Raw genomic sequence first — 21,156 nt, 5'->3', positions numbered from 1 at the left:
CGTCACCTCTTTCAATGTAACTCTTAGAAATAAGTAATGAGAATGGTAGAAATCAGTGCTTCTAGATTCCAGCTGGAGAGATGAGCCATGGCAAATACATCCTGCACGTTCCTAACGCAACAATGAGTTTGTTTTCTGCCTTTTCGCCTAGGAACACCCATAGAGAACAGACAAGTGTTAACTAAAGAAATCGAGTTTTCAAAAACCAAGTGTGTGAGGATTTCTTGGAAATTTTAATAGAGAATCTGAAATGCCAAAAAGTTACCAAACGAGTCTCTAAATAATGTTTGTTCAAATGAGACACCTCCATCATTTTTTTGTCATCTCCTTTAGAGTATGAACCTGTGACCACCTGACTCCTTAAACTTTTGGTTCTCATATATACCTAACAATGTGCATTTGAAAAAAAAAAAAATCATCCTGGGACAGAGGCTGGAAAGGGGCATAGTGTCCAACATTAAAAACATATTTAAAATCATAGATTTAAGTGTTGTAAAGTCAAAGCTATTTGGTCCTGTTTCTTACAAGGCATATGCCTCAATGGGCTTAATCATGGTTTGTTGTAAAACATTTTTAACAACCTGCTGATATAATGAAGCTTTTCTCAACAAGTAGCAACATAATCATGGCCAAGGTGAGGCTCAGGGAGGCGGACCTAGGAGATCGTCCCTGGAATTTATTAGCTCTATAATTTTCTGACAAGCTTGTTCACCGCTTCTCTAACTTTATGCAAACTTCAGACGTATGAAACAACCCTGCAAATTAATTCTTTCGGCTTTCTTTTACCTTTGGTTCTATATCTTAATGGGATTTAGAATCATCCATAGCTTTCCAACCGATTTATCTCATGGGCACATACTCTCTGGTCTCTTTCTCACCCCTTTTATTCTGTGAGCAAGTCCATTTCAAGTTAGCCTTGACTAACCCAAGGTTTCTTATTAGCTCCAGACATTCAGATGTTCAGAAAGAAGACACACCTCGAGGTGCATGGCATAGATTGCTATCACACAGGTGGGGCAGCTAATCATCTATTTGTTGAATGACATTTATAAAATGCTGTATTTAGAATGTGGCTACATTTTGACTAATGCTATAATACTCAGAAAAAAAGCTTGTTTTTTTTTGTTGTTGTTGTTTTTGGGTTTTTTTTAGGTTTCTTGGTTTCACGGTGTGAAATAATCATAATAATCATTCTTTGTCATGCCGTGATGCATTCTGTCCCTCTTTCTACAGTTTGCTTACTAATAGTCTCTTTTATATACAGTCGGCTTGTGGTAATAGAAAAGAAGTTTAAATACATTTTTATTGTCAGACAGAATTTTCTCTTTCCTCCTGGATATCTAGCCCAGCATTGGCTATCAGAAATGTGGCATTGGTCACATATGTGAGCCACCAATTTGAAAATTTGATAGTTTTTTTTAGGTAATTTGAAATTTCCTAGCAACTACGTTAAAAAGGTAAAAAGAATCAGCTGAAGGTAATGTTAACAATATATTTTATTTAGCCAAATATTTCTAAAATATTCTTTTTTTAAAAAAAGATTTTATTTATTTAGTCATGAGAGACACAGAGAGAGAGGCAGAGTCACAGGCAGAGGGAGAAGCAGGCTCCCTGTGGGGACCCCATTGGGGACTCAATCCCAGGACCCCAGGATCACACCATGAGCCAAAGGCAGAGGCTCAACCGCTGAGCCACCAGGCGCCCCCCCTAAAATATTCTTAGTAGTGCAACATGTGATCAACGTGAAATAACTAGGACCGAGGTGTGTTATGTTCCTTTTTCAAAGTTCTAAATCCTTGAGATCCTGTGTGTGTTTCACACTTAGGGCACATGTCTCCTTCCAAGAACTACTTTCCACGTGCTCATCTGCGTGCATGGTTGCCTGTGGCTACCACATTGGACACGCAGCTTCTCACCCAACTCTTTGGCCTTTCTGAGCGTGACCTGCAGAAGGCCGCCACCAATAAATGAAGCAAAATCTTTCTTTTCACCAAGCCCTACTGCTGATGCTGACTGACATTTGAACAAAGAAAATGTCCTTATATTTAAGCATCACAACTATTACTTTTCTAATAACGCGCAACCCTTGGGTCACTTTACGCCATTTCTCATGATTTGCATTAGGTGTTCTTTGAGACACAACATTAATCCAGTAATAATTAAAATGATATACTGTACTATTAACATTCTCAAATCTTTAAAGCAAAGTGATCTATGCCTGCAGCACTGCCCAGGCTGGCTAATTAAACAGCATACAGTTGTAAATGGCTATTGTAAGCAGTTCCCTATTTAAAAATACAGCTCTGGGAAGTGCAGTTTATAGTGACAGGGGCGCTACCAGGATTGATCAGCTTTAAATAGCGGCCGATGCAGCACAAATAGCAAGTTTTACTTGAGAGACGGGTATCTTGTTTTGCTGCCAGGCTGGAGCTTTGGTCACAAATGGGCCTCCTGTTGAGTGGCAGGCTGTAGGCCAATGTACGCCAGACACCCTATGGGGGCCAAGGGTGCAAGAAGACAGTGCTCTGGGCATGGAATCATCCCCTTGTTCTTTCACATGTGAGTCAGCATTGAGGGCAACACACAGCCTACCATCCCAACAGGAGCAACACAACTTCCACTCCACCCAGCAACCTCTAATCTGCTGTGATCCATCCCTGAGCCAAGGGATTTGGGTGTGTAAACTATAAAAAGACTTGCCTGCATTCCCTTTCTCTCTCTCTTTCTCTCTCTCTCTCCCTCCCTCCCCCCCTCCTCTTTTTCTTGTTCTTTCTACTGGAATTAGAACTGAATTATTTGCTTCCTATTCTCCCTTCCCTCACTTGTTCTACCATTAGCAATCCAAATTCATCACTTCCCAGATTTTCTGCACTAACATTTCCATTGTTCTAAAGAGTATTTAAGTGACCTTAATTCCTTGAAATGGAGTTTAAAATGTGGACAACGCTATATCCACAGAGAGGAAGGGGCAACCTCATTTGTACATTTCACTTCCTTCCAGGGCCTCACAGAGAAGAGCTCAGATAAACTCTGTTTTAGCCCTAGATAAACCCTGGAAGTGAACTGAGCAACACTACCTTCTCCAATTCGACATGCCAGTCACCCTGTAAGGACCTCTGTGTTACCAAATATCATCATCCTTTCATCAGGGGTGTATGAAAGGTATGCAACCACAGTACGGGGCGCAGAATGAGTGCCCAGAGAATGAGTGAGCAAGGGAATGAGTGAATGAATTGCTGTCAACTCTAAGTCAGACTTTCTGGTGATCTCTCTTGAGCCTTAAAGTCAACTTTTGATATTTTCCATAATATATCGAAAAAAATGTAAGAAAACTTAGGTTGTAGAAACTAGGGCTTTCTAGGTTACTACTTTTCATCTTCTTCCTGGTTCTCAAGATTCAAGAGGTCAAGTGAAAATATGTTTCCCTAGATCAGGTGTGAAGTAGAATTAAGAATAAAGTATTTATGTACCAGAAAAAGAATTGAACCTGTTGTCTAAGGATGAAATATTTGAAGAGATGATGCAGCTACGTGCTCAGGGCAATAATTGCTGGAGGTATCTAGGTATTCCAAAATGCAACCTACAGAATGGGAGAAGATATTTGCAAATGACATATCAGATAAAGGGCTAGTTTCCAAAATCTATAAAGAACTTATTAAACTCAACCAAAGAAACAAACAATCCAATCATGAAATGGGCAAAAGACATGAAGAGAAATCTCACAGAGGAAGACATGGACATGGCCAACATGCACATGAGAAAATGCTCTGCATCACTTGCCATCAGGGAAATACAAATCAAAACCACAATGAGATACCACCTCACACCAGTGAGAATGGGGAAAATTAACAAGGCAGGAAACCACAAATGTTGGAGAGGATGCGGAGAAAAGGGAACCCTCTTGCACTGTTGGTGGGAATGTGAACTGGGGCAGCCACTCTGGAAAACTGTGTGGAGGTTCCTCAAAGAGTTAAAAATAGACCTGCCCTACGACCCAGCAATTGCACTGTTGGGGATTTACCCCAAAGATTCAGATGCAATGAAACGTCGGGACACCTGCACCCCGATGTTTCTAGCAGCAATGTCCACAATAGCCAAACTGTGGAAGGAGCCTCGGTGTCCATCGAAAGATGATGGATAAAGAAGATGTGGTTTATGTATACAATGGAATATTATTACTCAGCCATTAGAAACGACAAATACCCACCATTTGCTTCAACGTGGATGGAGCTGGAGGGTATTATGCTGAGTGAAATAAGTCAATCGGAGAAGGACAAACAGTGTATGTTCTCATTCATTTGGGGAATATAAATAATAGTGAAAGGGAATATAAAGGAAGGGAAAAGAAATGTTGGGAAATATCAGGAAGGGAGACAGAACATAAAGACTCCTGACTCGGGGAAACGAACTAGGGGTGGTGGAAGGGGAGGAGGGCGGGTGTTGGAGGGGAATGGGTGACGGGCACTGAGGTGGACACTTGACGGGATGAGCACTGGGTGTTTTTCTGTATGTTGGTAAATTGAACACCAATAAAAATTAATTAAAAAAATAAAAATAAAGGAATATTAATGCAGTCCAATGCTATGTGCTTACTAATAGTAGTTTATGTAAGAATATCTAACATCTAAAGATAGATGTTAAATGGTAAAAAGGAGAAACAATTTTGTGTAATTTATGACGTGTATGTGTATATGTGTGTATGAAAAAAGATGTGTTTTTTAAAGATCAAAATTAGATTCACCCATTTACTGTAACAGCAGCTATTGCTCGTCAGTGGGACTTTGACTAACAATGACCTCATTGTGCTTTTCTGTAAATAATAAATGTATTTTCTAACTAAAAAAAAAAACAGAAAAAAAAACAATTTTTCAAACATACATCTGGAGGAGTGGAGAGTATGAGTTATCCCTTTTGCTTTATGAGCCATATAACTTACATTTCCCCCCCTGAATAGTGTGGTAGAGTGGCACATTCTATATTCCAGAGTATGACTCAGTAGGCAACTACACTGAACCTTGGGTGTGTTTTAACACAAGCTCTCTAATGCCTTGACTTGCCCAAAAGAAGAGTGAGCTGGTCACCAAACAGATGCCCTACAGTAATTTGATGAATCATACAAGATCAAACTCTAACCGTATTTTATAAATACATTACAGATGATCCTTTCTGATCAGAGTGGCTCTAGTTTCAATAGTTCAAACTGCCAGAACTGTCAGGGTGGCTACATTTCAATAGTGGAGGATATGCTCAAATCTAGAAATGACATTGATTGTGGGCTTTCCCTGCCAGCTACTTTGCATAGTTTAGTAAAGGGGAATTATGAGATTCCACTTGGGTTTCAGTCAGCCTGATGGCAGATGGTGGTTGCTGTGTAAAATATGACCTAAGATAGCAGTAAAGAGCTGAGGAATAGGAGAGTGAGAAAGCCCGAATAGTAATACTTCTACCGGACAAACTAGACTTTTATGTTCTTTTTTTTTTTTTTTTTTTGACTTTTATGTTTTTGTATTGTTTTTATCCTGCTTTGGTGCAGGGTAATACTGGCCTCACAGAATGAAATAATGTGTTTCCTCTGTTCCATTATTTGTAACATTTTGATAAAGATTGTCATTAATTATTGTTTTAAATGTCTGATAGAACTCACCAATGAAACCTGCCGCCTTGGGCTTCTCTGTGCTGGGAGATTTTTATTCCTAATTCAATTTTTGTTCTTATTATTCTTCTAAAATTTCCTATGTACTGGATTTAAGATTCATGATTCAATCTTGGTAACTTGTTCATTTTTAGCATTAACCTGGGTTTTTTTTTTCTAAGTTATCTGAATTGTTAGTATATAATTGCTTAGAGTAATCTGTTATCATACTACATATTTCTGTGATTATCTGTTGTACTGTTTTTTCCTCCATTTCTCATTTTGGTTTATGAGAACTCTTTCTTTTCTCCCCCTTAGCTAGTGTAGTTAAAGCACTGCCAATTTTGTTTCTTTTTGTGGAAAAACTGGTACTTTCAGTGTTATGTTATTGTTTATTCTAGTCTCTATTTTATTTATTCCTGATTTTTCTTTGTTCTTTCCTTCCTCTACTAAATCTCAGCTAAGTTTCTTATTTTTCTGTTTCCTTGTGGTGTCATATTGTTTATTTGAACTTTTTTCTTGGTAAAGCATTTAGAGTAGAAATTTCACTCTAACATTTGCTTCTGCTGTATCCCATAGGCTTGGGAGTATTGTGTGTTCTTCCTCTTTTGTTTTGAGACCTGTTTTGATTTGCTGTATTGTTGTTTGTCCCATTGCTTGTGCAAGAGTGTGTCATTTAATATTTATGTTTTAAATATTTAATATTTGCATTGTAAAAAAATAAATAGCATTGTTCTAAAGCAATTTAGAAAAAAAAACACCCAGAAAAAAAATGAAAAAAATAAAATAAAATCAATGGGTTAAAAAAAAAACATTTAGGGACTAAGGTAACAAAGCACTAAGTCTATCTATCACCTATTTATCTTCTCTAGAATACCCTTTTTTAAGGTAAGTCAATTCTGAAGGACACATGAAACCATTATAAATGTAACAGTATTTTATATATTATATATATATCAGTTTTATTTGTATTTTCTAAATTTTTATTTAAATTCCAGTTAGTTAAGAGACATTATAATATTAGTTTCAGGTGTACAACCTAGTGTACATCTAGTGATGTACAATCTAGCACCCAGTGCTCATCACAACAAGTGCCCTCCTTAACTCCCATTACCTATTTTACCCAGGTTTTAGAACAATGCCAAAATATTCAGGTGATAAACACAGTACTTCTATTTTTTGGCATTAAGCAAACTCTTGTCATATAAATCATTTAGCTCAGGGGCTAAATAAAGAGTTCATTTTTCAAAGCAAATATTTTGACATCATATAGGAAATCCAAAATAAAGCAAAATGTATGCATCAGAGTACCCTAGTCTGCTCAGATACTTCTTGTTTGAAACGTCTAAAAATTATGTAAGAAACTTAATCATGTTTAAGTATCACTCCCTAATTTATAAGTAATACTATTTATTTGGTTCTCAACAGTTATTCACTTCATAGTTGAAGTTGGTTTTACACAGGACATAAATAAAATTAGCATCCATACAATTCAATGTCTCAAGGGAAATGAGAAACTGCAATTTCCTTGGAGAACAGATGAAACAAAATAGTAAAAAATAGAGATACTGTGATTGGTCATGTGCCCAATCACAGGAATAAGGAATTTTTATTTAAAGACTTATTTATTTATTTATTTATTTATTTATTTATTTATTTATTTGTTTGTTTAAGAGAGAAGAAGTATAAATTGGTGGGAGAAGCAAAGAGCAAGGGGGAGAGAGAATCCCAAGTAGACTCCACACTTAGCGCAGAGCCTGACATGGGCTCAATCTCATGACTCTGAGGTCGTGGCCTGAGCTGAAATTTCAAGTCAGATTCTTAACCACGTGAGCCACTCAGGTGCCCCAGGAATTCTATTTTATAATTATCCAATTATCTAAATTTCTGACAATATTCATTGATCTATCTGTATCAACACTTGCTTACACCCCACTCCCTTTTAAATATCATAAATATACTATATTCAGATTCTGCTGACTTCACTCAGTAAAAGTTCTTATAGAAATGATTATTTCCTTCTGCATGAGACTAAAAGACTCTAAATATTGACTAAACACACTTGAACATATATTTCAAACCGTGACTAAATGTAGTCGTATATTTTAAGTAGACAAAATTCAGAATAATGTCAATATCTCATATCCCTAACCCTCAGTCTCCCTGAAAACAGATCAGTATAACAACAGTATAGCAAAATAGCAAACATAAATACTAAAACCTTATTTGCAGATGATTGCCAGAAATGTAATACCTGCTATATATAGAAAGGGATGCTAAAAAAAATAACACTTTCTTTTGTAATAAGTACACTGTTTCCTGAAAGAAGGGGAAACTGAGTGCTATAAATACATTATTAGATTAAAAGTAACCCAATGAAACTACTTCCCAAGTGTTTCATACTCCAAGTTTATGCCGAAGAGGAAAATGTCCTTTTGAGTAATTGAACTAAAAATCTAATGAATGCAATAGACACTTGATTGTACCCACGTGACATCAAATCATTGATTCAACTAAATATTCACTATGTGAGAAGAAAAGTCAGAACATGAAATAAATTGATTGGATATTTTAGAAAACTATAGATCAGAACATTATCATGATTGGATATAACATTTTGGCTCTAAAAGAAGGCATGGGCTGCACCCAAACCACAAGTGAGTTTCCATGGAAACAGAAAGCCACCATAATTTCACAGACCTTCTTCTGCAGTAGTGGCCTTTTATTGCTGCTCACGTGCTTCACTCCTTTTATCTTCATGGGACAAATCCACAAATATGCCAAAACTATGAATCATATCCTTCAATACCACATATTCAAGAAAGAATCTTCAGAAAGTGAGTCATTTAACAGATGATTGAGGGGGAATTTTTAGCTTGACATTGTGTAATTTTTTTATCAAGAGTGTTGTGTCTTCTCCTTTGATTTCTGAGATGGTCTCTCAGAGTTTCACAGGGGAACTATCAAAGATTTTTAGCTGAATGATTTAAACAAAAGACAAGATAGATGAATTAATGACACAGACCCAAGATGGTAGCCCGTGTGATAGGTCAGTCTTGGAAGGCCTGACGGATGAAAAGCCCATTGCCACTCTTGACCTCCTCCCATCTGCTGGGCTTTCCCTATATAAGGTACATGATTAGCTGATCAGTGATCAGCTTCCATCTCTGATTCATCTTAGTAACTTATTTCTCCCTTTGCTAATCATTTCAGCTAATTATTCCAATCATGATAAATGTAAGAAAGGAAGAATGCTAAAATAATTTAATAGCAAGCTCTTCCTTTAAGCCAGGTGTGTGCCATGTTTTTAATGCATATTGCCTCTCTCCATTCCCACAAAAACCATATGAGGTGAGTATTACGAATCCCATTTTACGAGTATAAATGTGACATTAAGGAAACAAAACTCGTGGGGAATAAGCATAAAGAAATGTCATTTTGGTCCTTCACATCTTTTAATACGCATGCTATGGAGCTTGCCATGCCTCTATTTCTGTGGCTGTGGTGATCAGAGGGCTGTTGGCTTTCCTCTTGCCCCTACCTTACACTTCTACTTCTGTTCCGCATCCTACTGAGCATGGTGTCTGACTCCAGGTTGGACTAGTGCAGTAAACAGGGGAAATTTGGATGGAGTGGGGAGCAGAAAGGTGTTATTAGATAAATACTGTGTGAAATTGTGTTGCTTCTCACTGAACTTGGCAAATGTTCTGCGGGACTTTTGTGGATCATTTGAGTCCCTTCTGTTACATTGTTGGGAATTCCTCCTTGGCAGTTCCTTCGCTTTAGATAATATTTACTTATTATCTAAATAAGTATTTAGATAATATTTACCTAATAACACCTGCAGTTTATTTGTCACTTCCCCAGCATCTAGGAACAGCTTCCCCTCTTACCAGTGGACACTGAGCTGTTCCCTTGCCTCAGACCTCATCCTATACCCATTGCCTTCAAGACTGAACTTGAATCACCACATTCAATAAGGTGACCCTAAGAGCCTACATCAGAGCCTTTCCTGTGAATACAGCTCCATAGCATCTCATGCCTACTGCCATCATATTATTTATTACAGTGCATTGCAACTCTTTTTTGTTCCTTTGTAAGACTCTCTTAAACAAGAGCTAAGAGAATCCTAGGGCAGCTCTCCCATGTAAACAGCCCATACCTGGGTGAAGGGGTAAGACTCACAGGGCCCAAGAGGCAATCCAAAATTATTTTCAGTCTCTTTTTTTATGAGAGAATTAGATGGTCAGAAAAGTACTGCAAATTTGTTTTTCCCCATTTTTTTCTGCAAATCCCACTTTTGTGGCCTAGCATACCATCATGGTATGTCCCAATTATTAAGCAGAATTATAACCAAAGACATTCCCTTTGAGCATTCAATTATATTTTAAAACATCATGCAAAAATTAATACAGATTTAGTGGTTTTAGAAGTGACAATACATTTTCTAGCTTTTGTCTGACAAAACAGAACTGTGGTTTTGGAATACGATTTGCTTCTTAAAAATTATCACTGTTTTGGTACTATTGTTTTCCTCTTTCAAAAAAATATTGCAACATTCTACATCTTTAAAATATTTGAAACATGCTATTTTTCTTAGTAACGGACTGGACCAAAAAGCAGTAAGGTCTGGCATTCATTAAAAAGGAGAGACTATACATATCTTATTAGATGCTACAATGTACTACCTGTCTCTGTTGTTTCTTTAAGGGTAAGAGTCTCCACCTACTCAGTCAATTCTGATCATAAATGTGATTTTTTAATTTTTATTTTTTAAATATTTTATTTATTCATGAGAGATGCCAAGGGAGCGAGAGAGAGGCAGAGACACAGGCAGAGGTAGAAGCAGGTTTCATGCAGGGAGCCCGATGCGGGACTCAGTCCCGGGTCTCCAGGATCATGCCCTGGGCTAAAGACAGGTGCTAAACTGCTGAGCCACCCAGGGACCTCCACAAATTGTTTTTTAAAACTTGGAATACATTTGCACATTTCCTAGAAGTCAACTGGAAAGAAATGACAAAACTCTTAACTAGTCTTGGGAAAATATAGGCATCAATATGTTAATATTGTATTTTTATTGTATATGTTCAGTATTCTAAGCCTAAGTGGATACTCTATGTTTAGAGATGTGTGTGTGTGTGTGTGTGTGTTTGTTATATAAAAAGTCAACATATACTCTGACAACTGTATCAACTTTGAAATGGAGAATTGAACCAAAGTACAGACAGTAGGAACATCACTATCTAGAAATTAAGAGACCAAGCCAAGCTTCCAACATATGCAAATAGCAGATAAAAATAAACAATAAAAATAAGTAAATAATTCATAAGAAGAAAATAAGAAAAATTTAATAAAAATAAGTAAATAATTCATAAGAAGAAAATAAGAAAAATTCTGAGGACACAGAAGAATCAAAACAAAATAAAATAAAATAAACATCTTCACAGCAAAGAAAACAGGAACATAAAAGGGTAAGGGATGTAAAAATCCTTGCACAGGCAGTGGCAGCCAAGACTTTGTTTTCTGAAAGGGAAATGGAGACTAAACGTGCTCCATGTATAACTAGGAAAAAAAATGTTTTCTCATAATTTGAAGCCTGAAACCTAGACAAAAAGTCATTGATGACCTGTCTGAAGATATTGTTTTTAGAGAATTAGTCAAAGGACACAAATGCAGTTCTTTTCTTCCACCAGGAACTACTCAAACCACCCTCTAGTTCTTCAACTGGATATGTGATATCCCTTGCAACACTTTGAGGCAGGAAACAGGTTCTATGATTTGACCTGTTTCAGATGAGGACCATAAATACAAATAGAATATTGGTGAACAGGGAGGAGTTTGCACAGAGAGAGTAAAGGCTGTAAGGAGACTTCCACACAGCATACATATAAACCCAATTTCTAAGGCATGTAAATAATCTAAGAAAATTAAGAAAGAAGTTCACAAAATCTGTTGGAATAAGAATGCACTGTAGATGAAAAATAATTATATAGATGAATCTGACAAGGCATTTTATATGTTCTGTATATACAAAAGGAACACAGAGGTTCTTTTTACTTTTTAAATTATGAAATAAAAACAGGCATAAATGAAACAAGAAAAGGTGGATATATGAGATCCCTGGGTGGCTCAGTGGTTTGGCGCCTGCCTTTGGCCCAGGGCGCGATCCTGGAGACCCGGGATCGAATCCCACGTCAGGCTCCCGGTGCATGGAGCCTGCTTCTCCCTCTGCCTGTGTCTCTGCCTCTCTCTCTCTCTCTCTGTGTGTGACTGTCATAAATAAATAAAAATTAAAAAAAAAGAAAAGGTGGATATAAAGATGATATAATTTGAAGTACAGGAAAAAATAAGAATTTAATATAATAAAATAATAGTAATAGCTAAGGATGACAGCACAATAATGCAATAAAGTAGATACTTTTCTTATTTAAAAATGAGAAAACTGAGGGACAGTGAAGGAATAATTTATCCCAAGTCACACAGTAGCATGTAGGAGAATAGTCTGATCTAGAATTCATTAAAACATTTTAAAAATCTTTCAATAAAATAGGTGGGATGGACTCTTGTCTATATACAATATGTGTGAGAATCATTGAATTTCAAGGTAGCACTAAGGAATCCAAAAAGAATTCAAGACAAGTAAGAAAAGACATTACAAACCTTCTAGTCTTTGTCATATGAGGAACCTAGGAAAAGTATACAGATGATGGAAAAGAATATATTAAAAATAACCACTCTTTTTGGCTTTTAAATTCAACTTGAACGCAACAAATATTCATCTCACAAATCAAAACATACTCAAAAGGTTTTCTTTTTGTGCACAATTGCCACTTGTTTAAAATTTTATTTTCAACTTATTTTTTTAAGTTTTATTGAGATATAATTGACATATACCATGGTGTGAATTTAAGGTGCACAATGTGATGATTTGATATACTTAAAATCACAAAATAATTATCACAGTAGAATTAGTTAACACCTCTCTCGGCTCACACAACTATTGACTTTTTTCAGTACTTAAGAAACATATAAAGACATCAGAACAAAAGGCCATTATAAATAGTGAACAGAAAATATATGAACAAAGAAATATATCTATATAGGCATGTTGTAGTCAAGCTGCAAAACTTAAGGGAAAGAAAAACAAAACTAATATTCTAAAACAATCAAGGAGCAATACATTACCTATAGTAGGAGGACAATTAGAATCAACATCACTCGTCTTAGCTACCAGAGAAGCTAGAAATTAAGAAACATATCTTTAAATTTTGTGTTAAAAACAAACAAGAAACTTCTTAACTTAGAAAGGTATTCAAGACAAACTGTCATGCAAATATAAGAGCAAGTTTTTCTGTTTCTTCTAGTATCTTTTTGTCCTTCTTTTCCTTTTTGAAAAATCCTACCATCATTAGATGGCGCTGAGCAACATTGCATCTAATCAGGCATGGAGTTGGAGATGTAAGGGGGTGGTACACAGTGTATCAGAGACAGACAAGAATGAGGAGAGATGGATATGGGGTGGGGGGGGGGGGATGATGGTGGGCTCCTGCCTAGAAAGGTACCCATGTGCTAGCAGGGTGAGAAGACTCATCTGACATGGTACATCAGAGGCCAAGCAGAATAAGAGGGGGTCCACATAGAGAAATGAGCTCGTCTGGGATGTCTCTGCCAAGTAGCTTCAGTAAGGCATCTGTGTTGGATGACTATGAAAGATCGGTTATATTCAGAGGAATTGGTCAAATAGTAAACATATTAATTCCGATAGAAGCTACATTTCTCATATTAGAAGAGAGTTAGACACATGGGAAAAAAAATGAACCTCATAGTTTTAGCTTCAAAAGGGGACTAACTCATGGCTTTCTAGATAGGTTGATAGGTACAAATATTTCTATATTTCTATCAGGGATTGATCAGAGAAACAGAAGTGTTAGGAGTGATATAGAATAAGGAACTTATGGTGAGAGGTTTAACTTCATGCAATCAAGAGTTCTAGTTATGCAATTTAGCACATAGCTGTTGCTTCTGCCTCTGAGCTAGGTCAGAAGTCAGCAGAGTGGGTGGGCAGGAAAGGAAACCTGGTTGTGAAGTGGGGAGGGCAAGGAAAAATTGGAACCCACGAGGATGAACCCATGTCAGTTTTGCACTGCCTCCAGTGTTGACGATAAGCTATCTTATCTGCAGGAGACGCTGATGCCCTTTGTCACAAAGCTAAATAAACATGCACGTGACATGGTTGCAGCAGGAGCGGGAGGAACTGTGGATTCTAATGGATTCTCATGTCAGCCAGATATTTGAGAACGGTCACAGCCTCTGACACTTCATCAACCTTCTGATCATGAACATGGCTGCTACTGCCTTCCTGCTTTTCAGATCTCAATCAGATTTCCCTTGTGAGAGCTTCTCATTCAGAACCATACAGGGAAAGGAATTCTGGGAACCCAAGTTCAAGCTTAGCTAAGGTGAAAAGGTGCAAAGCCATCATGATCACAAAAGGAAAAAAAAAATTTATATGGAGAAGGTTAAGGTCAATACCACTTAAATCAAGTGACCCTTGTGATCATCATCAGTAATGGAATAAATGGAGATTTTGTGCTCCTTGATAAAATGCAGCAAAAAGCAGTATCTCTCCTAATATAATCCTGTAGTTGTAACATAAACCTATCGTGAGGAAACAACAGACAAACCCCAATAGAGAAATCGTCTTCAAAATAACTAGTCTATAAGGTTCAGACTTACCAAGGACATAAACATCAAGGGAAGAGTTAGGAACTGTTCCATATTTGAGAAGACTGAAAAGAAATGAAAACTAAATGCAATTCATTGTTTTAAATTGCATTATTTTTGCTACAAAGGACATTTTGTAACAATTAGGAACACTTGAATGGGGTCTGAGGTTTAGAGTGGTAATATATTAATGTCAATTTTTTTTTCATTTTGGTCATGTTAGAAGAAAATTTGTTTTTAAAAAACATATGTCAAAAATATGTTTATGAAAATATATACTAAAGTGTTAAGTCATCAGGTTGGCCACATGTTCTCAATGGGTCAGGAAAAAAGTCCTGGGCATTCTATTTTTGCCACTTTTTAATAAATTTATTTCCAAATGGAATAAATAGAAGGGTAAAAGTCAAATGCTAATAAAAATAGTGAACATTTATTCCATGTTTGCCACAAACCGCTGTCCTAAGCCCCTTACATATATTATCTTATTTAATTTTCACTGTCCTTATGACCTAGAAATAATTTTTATTACATTTTATTCTAAGATAAATGTTAGCTTCCCAATGTTAATTGAGCTAATGAGTACAGAGGCAAATATGAACCTAGTTTGTCATTAGAACCTAAGGTTTTAATCATTACACAATACTGATATTTTTCATATAAAATGACTGAGAGGGATTACAATAATCATATCCTCAATGAAAATGCATTTCATTGATGAAAAAAAGTGAATATCATGTGGGGTAAAGAAACAATAGTGAATATACAAGCTGATAGAATAAATTGGTAAACATAACTATATACTGTGGGAAAAAAATAAGGAAAAATTATAAATAACAAGACTGTTTGAGATTTTAAGGTAATAAAAGCACTAAAAACCCAAATATTCTGTAGAAAAACTAATGATTAAGCATGAAAATTAAAATCCAAATGAATCGGGATGCCTGAGTGGCTCAGTGGTTGAGGTCTGCCTTTGGCTCAGGGCGTGATCCCGGGGTCCTGGTCTCTGTCTCTGCTTCTCTCTCTCTCTGTGTCTCTCATGAATAAATAAATAAAATCCTTAAAAATAAAATAAAATAAAATCCAAATTAATCATTCAAATAAATAAAATGCAATCTACAGCTTTAGGAATGGCAGATAGAGAAAGATATTTAAAATATACCAATATTTTTTTAAAAAAGCAGAAAGAGAGAAAAATGTTTTGATGTGAAAAGTAATACAAAATGATAGAATAAGTCCAATTATTCTTATGGTTAAATAAACATAAATGACTTGAACTCATTTTCACAAAATCTTCAGCACAAACTCAAGATAATCTAGCTCTCTAGGTAGCAAAGATATACCTAAAGTAAACCTACATAAAGATTGAAAATAAAGATATGAAAGAGAAAAACAGAAAAATTCCAAGCCAAAGATAAATCATATAGCAAAATTGTTACAGAGCAATGGAATTCAAGGAAAGAGTTTTCATAGTCATAGAAAAACTAGATAATTATTAAGATAACAATCTACTGAGAAATTATAATGGTCACAATCTAGTGAGCACATAAAAACATGACTTCAAAATATAAAACAAAACTGACAAATGACTAATTTGCAATCATTGTGAGAAATTTCAACACACATGTCTCAGAAATTATAGTTCCAGTAGATTAAAAAATTGTAGAAAAACAAGAAATTTGAACAATGTTACAAGATTTAAGGTGGGAATATCAGATATACTACATATTGTAAGCTGAACAACAATGAAAGTGAAATATAGCATAGTTTGGGGACAGAGTGCAAATGCAATTTCATGTTTATTTTATATCTTAAACATACTCAGTTTTAAAAATGAGAAATTGAAAAAAGTGGAGAGATGTTTTCAAAAAGCTATTAAAAAGAGATGAAACTAAAGAAAGCAGAAAGAATGAAATAAAAACAGGTAAGTACTAAAATTAACAAATATTAACGCAAAGGATCCCCATAAGTAATCATCCATTAAAAAAGAAAGTAACACAACAGATAAGTCTCAAGCAATACTAATAAATGAAAAAAAAATCTCAAAATACATGATATTGGTATCACAAAAAAAAAAGAAAAAAAATGCTAACAGTAGATTCGGTAGATAGCTTTAAACACTATGCCAATAAATATTATAATTTGATTGTATATTGGATAGGGGAAAATATAAAGGCCACTCTCCTATATAAAGACTGATGCAGAAATCCTAAATAAAATATCAGCAAATCAAAGATGGCAGTGCTTGAAAATAAAAATATTGCAATTACATAAGATTTATTCACAATATGTAAAGGTGACTCAACTCCAAAGAATCTATTATAATATCATATAGCTTATTAATAAAATTAAGAAGAAAATACCACAATCACCTCAAAGATACAAAAAATACAATTTATTCACAATAGAACTGCATTACATTTCTTTTTTTTTTTTTTAAGATTTTATTTATTTATTCATGAGAATACACAGAGAGGAGAGAGAGAGGCAGAGACACAGGCAGAGGGAGAAGCAGGCTCCATGCAGGGAGCCCAACGTGTGACTCGATCCTTGGTCTCCAGGATCACACCCCGGGATGAAGGCGGCGCTAAACCGCTGAGCCACCCGGGCAGCCCCCTGCATTACATTTCTGAAGAAAAGGAAGTTTTTTAAGTAATAAAAGATCATCTCCAAGTAAACTACAACAAACAAAATGCTCATTAAGACATATTGGAAGCATGCCTGCTAAGGGAGGAATCACAGGAGACTTCCATTTAACTTTGTATTGGAGGTGCTAATCAGTGCAATATGAGTAAAAAGGAGAATAATAATTGGAAAAGAGGAAACAAAATTATCTGACTGATAGTATATTTTGCTATCCAAATCCAAGAGAATGCACTTGCAGGCATTTAAAACTAAGACAAATAAACAGGTGGCTAAAAACAACCTAAAAATAAGAACATTTCAAAGCACTGAAATAAATTGTTGTGAAATATACTAGGCAAAAAAAAAAAAAAAAAAAAAAAGCTTATTTCAGTAGGAAAACAAAAACAGTATAACAGTAAAGTGCATAGCAATAAGCCTAACAAAGTACTCAAGATCTCTATGAAAATAGAGAATATAACCAGGAGACAAAAACTATTTTTATAAATGGGAAAATATACTATATTAATGGATGCTAAGACCCAATATCAGAAAAGATATAATGTCCAAATTAAATCTCTAAATTAAACTAAAGCCAATAAAATGCCAAAATGTTTCCATAGAATTTAACAATCTGCTGTTAAAATATGATGGTGGCAGAGAAACAAGACATATCCAAACACAATAAAAACACCGCAGAAGAATTGCAAGATGGAAGAAATTTATGAAGACAAATTTTGAAGATACAGTATTTAAAATACTAAACTACAATCTCAATTATTAAGCAAACAGACCACTGGAACAGAACAGAAACTGGTAACTAAAAAGTTACTACTATATGTTTTTATATACACAAACATTTATATAATATATATATCTACACTGTACACATATATGCCTATACATGCATATATAGTTAATATATGATATACCATATAATATACATAATGTAAATCTATATACAAAAATATAGTATAATTCTATATCTACATATACATACACACACCTCTATCTATTCCTATATATCTATACTGTATAATTATGCAGATGCATACAATATACACACAGTATATATACATACTATACACACACACACATCCATAATGTATAGAGAGACAAGGAGAGAGATCTAGGGAGAGTGGGAGGGACAGGTGCCTGTCTTTGCGATTTCTGTTGTGTTCTTATGTCCTTTTTATGTGTGTATGTTTTTATAACTACAGTTATAGGTATAGCTCTAGATATCTCATATGATCAAAGTATAATTATACATCAATATGAAAAAAAATTACTAATGTACTTACTGGCAACGCAAATTTTTTTTTTTTATCTCTAGGAAAAAGAACTAAAATTTTACCTCACACTGTACACAAAATACATGGGTACTTGGCATAAATATAAAAACAAAGCTTTAAAAAAATAAAATAAATAAAAACAAAGCTTTACATTTCTAGAAGAAAATATAATACTAAATTAGAGTAAGGACAAGTTCTTAAATAAGGCTCCAAAAACACAAGCATGAAGAAGAAAGCTGAGAAATTTGACCTCCTTAAAAGCATATTTGTATAACGAGATATCACATATATGGGTCATGATTGTGTATATACACCAGTGCATACAAAGAGAGCAGAATATAGAATAGGTACATCTGGAAAAAAATATTCATAGCTGTTCTTTACACTGTTATTCTTAGAACTTCTCCGTATGTTTGAGATGATCTCTAAATAAAAGTATTTAAAAGACAATGGGAGGGGAATGAAAGAGGTAGCCACAGATTACAGAAGGGAAACAGTATAGGGAACCAAGAGAGAATTATTACATATAAGGAAATCTAGTGAAGTGCTAAGAGGAAGAAACCGCCCAATATAAAAATGAACAAAGCATATGAACAGGCAACTCAAACATTTTTTAAGAAAACAAAACAGTCAATAAGCTTATGAAAAGGTGTCCTCTCTAATTAATCATAAAAGAATTGCAAATTGAAAGAATAAGCCTTTTATTTTAAAGACTTGGGCTGCTTCCATAATTTGGCTATTGGCATTCTCTTTTTAACCACGATAGAATATTATTCAACCATAAAAAAGAACGAAATCTTGCCATTTGCAACAACATGGAGGGAGCTAGAGCATATGAAATAAACCAGTCAGAGAAAGACAAATACCAGATGATTTCACGCAGGCGTGGAATTTAAGAAACAAAACAAATGAGCAAAGGAGAAAAAAAAAAAAAGAGAGAGAGAGAGAGAGAGACACAAATCTTTAAAAAAGACACTGGTAACTACAGAACAAACAGATTATTCCCAGAGCGGGGGGGATGTATGAAATAGGTGAAGGGGATTAAGAGGACACTTACCATGATGAGCACTGAGTCATGCACAGCGTTGTTGAATCACTGTATTGTACACCTGAAGCTAGAAACACTGTACGTTTCTGAAATTTAAAAAAGAGAGAGAGAGAACACCAACAGTGTTGAAAAAACGAGCCATTCACTACCAGTGGAAGAATAACTTGGTGCAACCACACTTGTGAGAAATCTAGAACACCCATGTGCAGATGGAGGCAACTCAAGACGGACAGCACAGTGCTCTAGACATTGTCAAAGCAGGAAAATGCTTCTTCAAAAATGAAGTGCTGACTCTTTGGGTTGACCCTCTGGAGCAAGTTTTCGATGCTGGCTGTTGACTGCACACTTTTGTAGTAGCCAGTCTGAACTATAAACATGCTTTGAACCACTGGCTCAGTCACTGGATCGACACATCACATGGATCTACATCAGATAAAGCAGATGCAAGCCAGTGAGTCAGCAAGCCACTTGGCTGTTTCCAAATATACAGACCTTTGTTTGCGGGGGTTGACGTTTACATCAGCCTCTTTCGACACACCTGGTGGTAGAGAATCAAAACTTCCCTTGCTGTGACATTTGGCCAGAGTGATGAGAGGTGGGATTTTAATGGGGAGGCTTGATTAAAATAATAAGTTTCATCACTGCTGTTTTGTTTTGATATTTTCAGTACAAGTGGAAAACAGCAGAGAGCATTGTTTCTTTGAAAGCATCACTCATGACTCAATATTTTAAATGCTCTCCGACACCTTCAAGTTTTCCCTTTGTGACAATTTCCCACTCTGTAACAGGCAAGGTATTCACTGAGCTCTTGTTATAACAGCCCACAGACAGAAACTTCCCCTCATTATAAAACTGTTCACTGTTGAATATTGCAATTCTCATGTGTGTCCATTTGACTCGCATTAATGTCGGAGTTTGCTTTCAGGTATGCCTTTGGGGGGGGGGATTATTTCATTAAAATGAACTTATATGAAGTGTTATGTCATTATTTGAGTCCAACATTCATTTGTTTCAATCACCAATTTTATTGAGTGCCAATAAGGTAACCTATCTTGGCCCTGGTGCCGAATATAATACTAGCCACCATTTATTGAACATTTATTATGTGCCAGGCATTGTTCTGACAGCTTTATGCGAATGACCTCATTTATTCTTCCTTAGAACTCTATGAAGTAGATGCTATTATTATCCCATTCTACAGGTGAAGGAACAGTTGCAAAGGGAGGTTAAATCATTTTTTCCAGACCATTCCGCTAGCAGTCGAGGGACCCAAGACTCAAACCTAGATAGTCTTGGCTTTAGAAAACATACTTCTAGTAGCTATATGATTCCGCTTCTTGTAAAAAACAATCATATTTTTATTTTATTTTATCTTATTTTATTTTATTTTAAACTTTTTTCTAAAGATTTTACTTATTTATTCATGAGAGACACACAGAGAGAGGCAGGGACACAGGCAAAAGGAGAAGCAGGCTCTCTTTGGGGACCCTGAGGTGGGACTCGATCCCAGATCCCGAGATCATGACCTGAACCAAAGGCAGATGCTCAACCACTGAGCCACACAGGCGTCCCAAAACAATCATATTTTATATCAAAATAGTTATGGGAGATTTTTAACCTAGCCACCACAGTGGGTGATCATTTTAATTAAGTACAACATTTTCATGGTATAGTTTAGCCAAATTATGGAGCTCTTTGCTTCCCTTTGACCTCTCTTGAGGTCAGTCTGGAATAAAAAAAGGTATTAGAGATTAATACTATGTTAATGTCTTGGCAATAATTGTTGTAAAGTCTCAGAAAGCAAACAAATAGAATCCCCATGTTTCCCAGCAGGGAACTGG

General features: G+C 35.6%; 1 long non-coding RNA gene across 1 annotated transcript in view; it reads right to left on the bottom strand.

The window, feature by feature from the left end:
* LOC112920465 (uncharacterized) overlaps positions 1-19,705 on the bottom strand; it is a 28,880-nt gene extending 9,175 nt beyond the window's left edge. The window contains exons 1-3 of the long non-coding RNA XR_003235071.2: positions 19,325-19,705; positions 14,369-14,421; positions 12,818-12,871 (exon numbers count right to left, since the gene is read on the bottom strand). This is a non-coding gene — a long non-coding RNA (uncharacterized lncRNA). The remainder of the gene's footprint in view (positions 1-12,817; positions 12,872-14,368; positions 14,422-19,324) is intronic.
* Between the last annotated feature and the right edge of the window lie 1,451 nt (positions 19,706-21,156).

This window comes from Vulpes vulpes, chromosome 12 (assembly GCF_048418805.1).
Source record: "Vulpes vulpes isolate BD-2025 chromosome 12, VulVul3, whole genome shotgun sequence".
Lineage (NCBI taxonomy): Eukaryota > Metazoa > Chordata > Mammalia > Carnivora > Canidae > Vulpes > Vulpes vulpes.
Note: the sequence above shows the minus strand (reverse complement) of the source record. Positions and strands in the feature narration are given on the sequence as shown.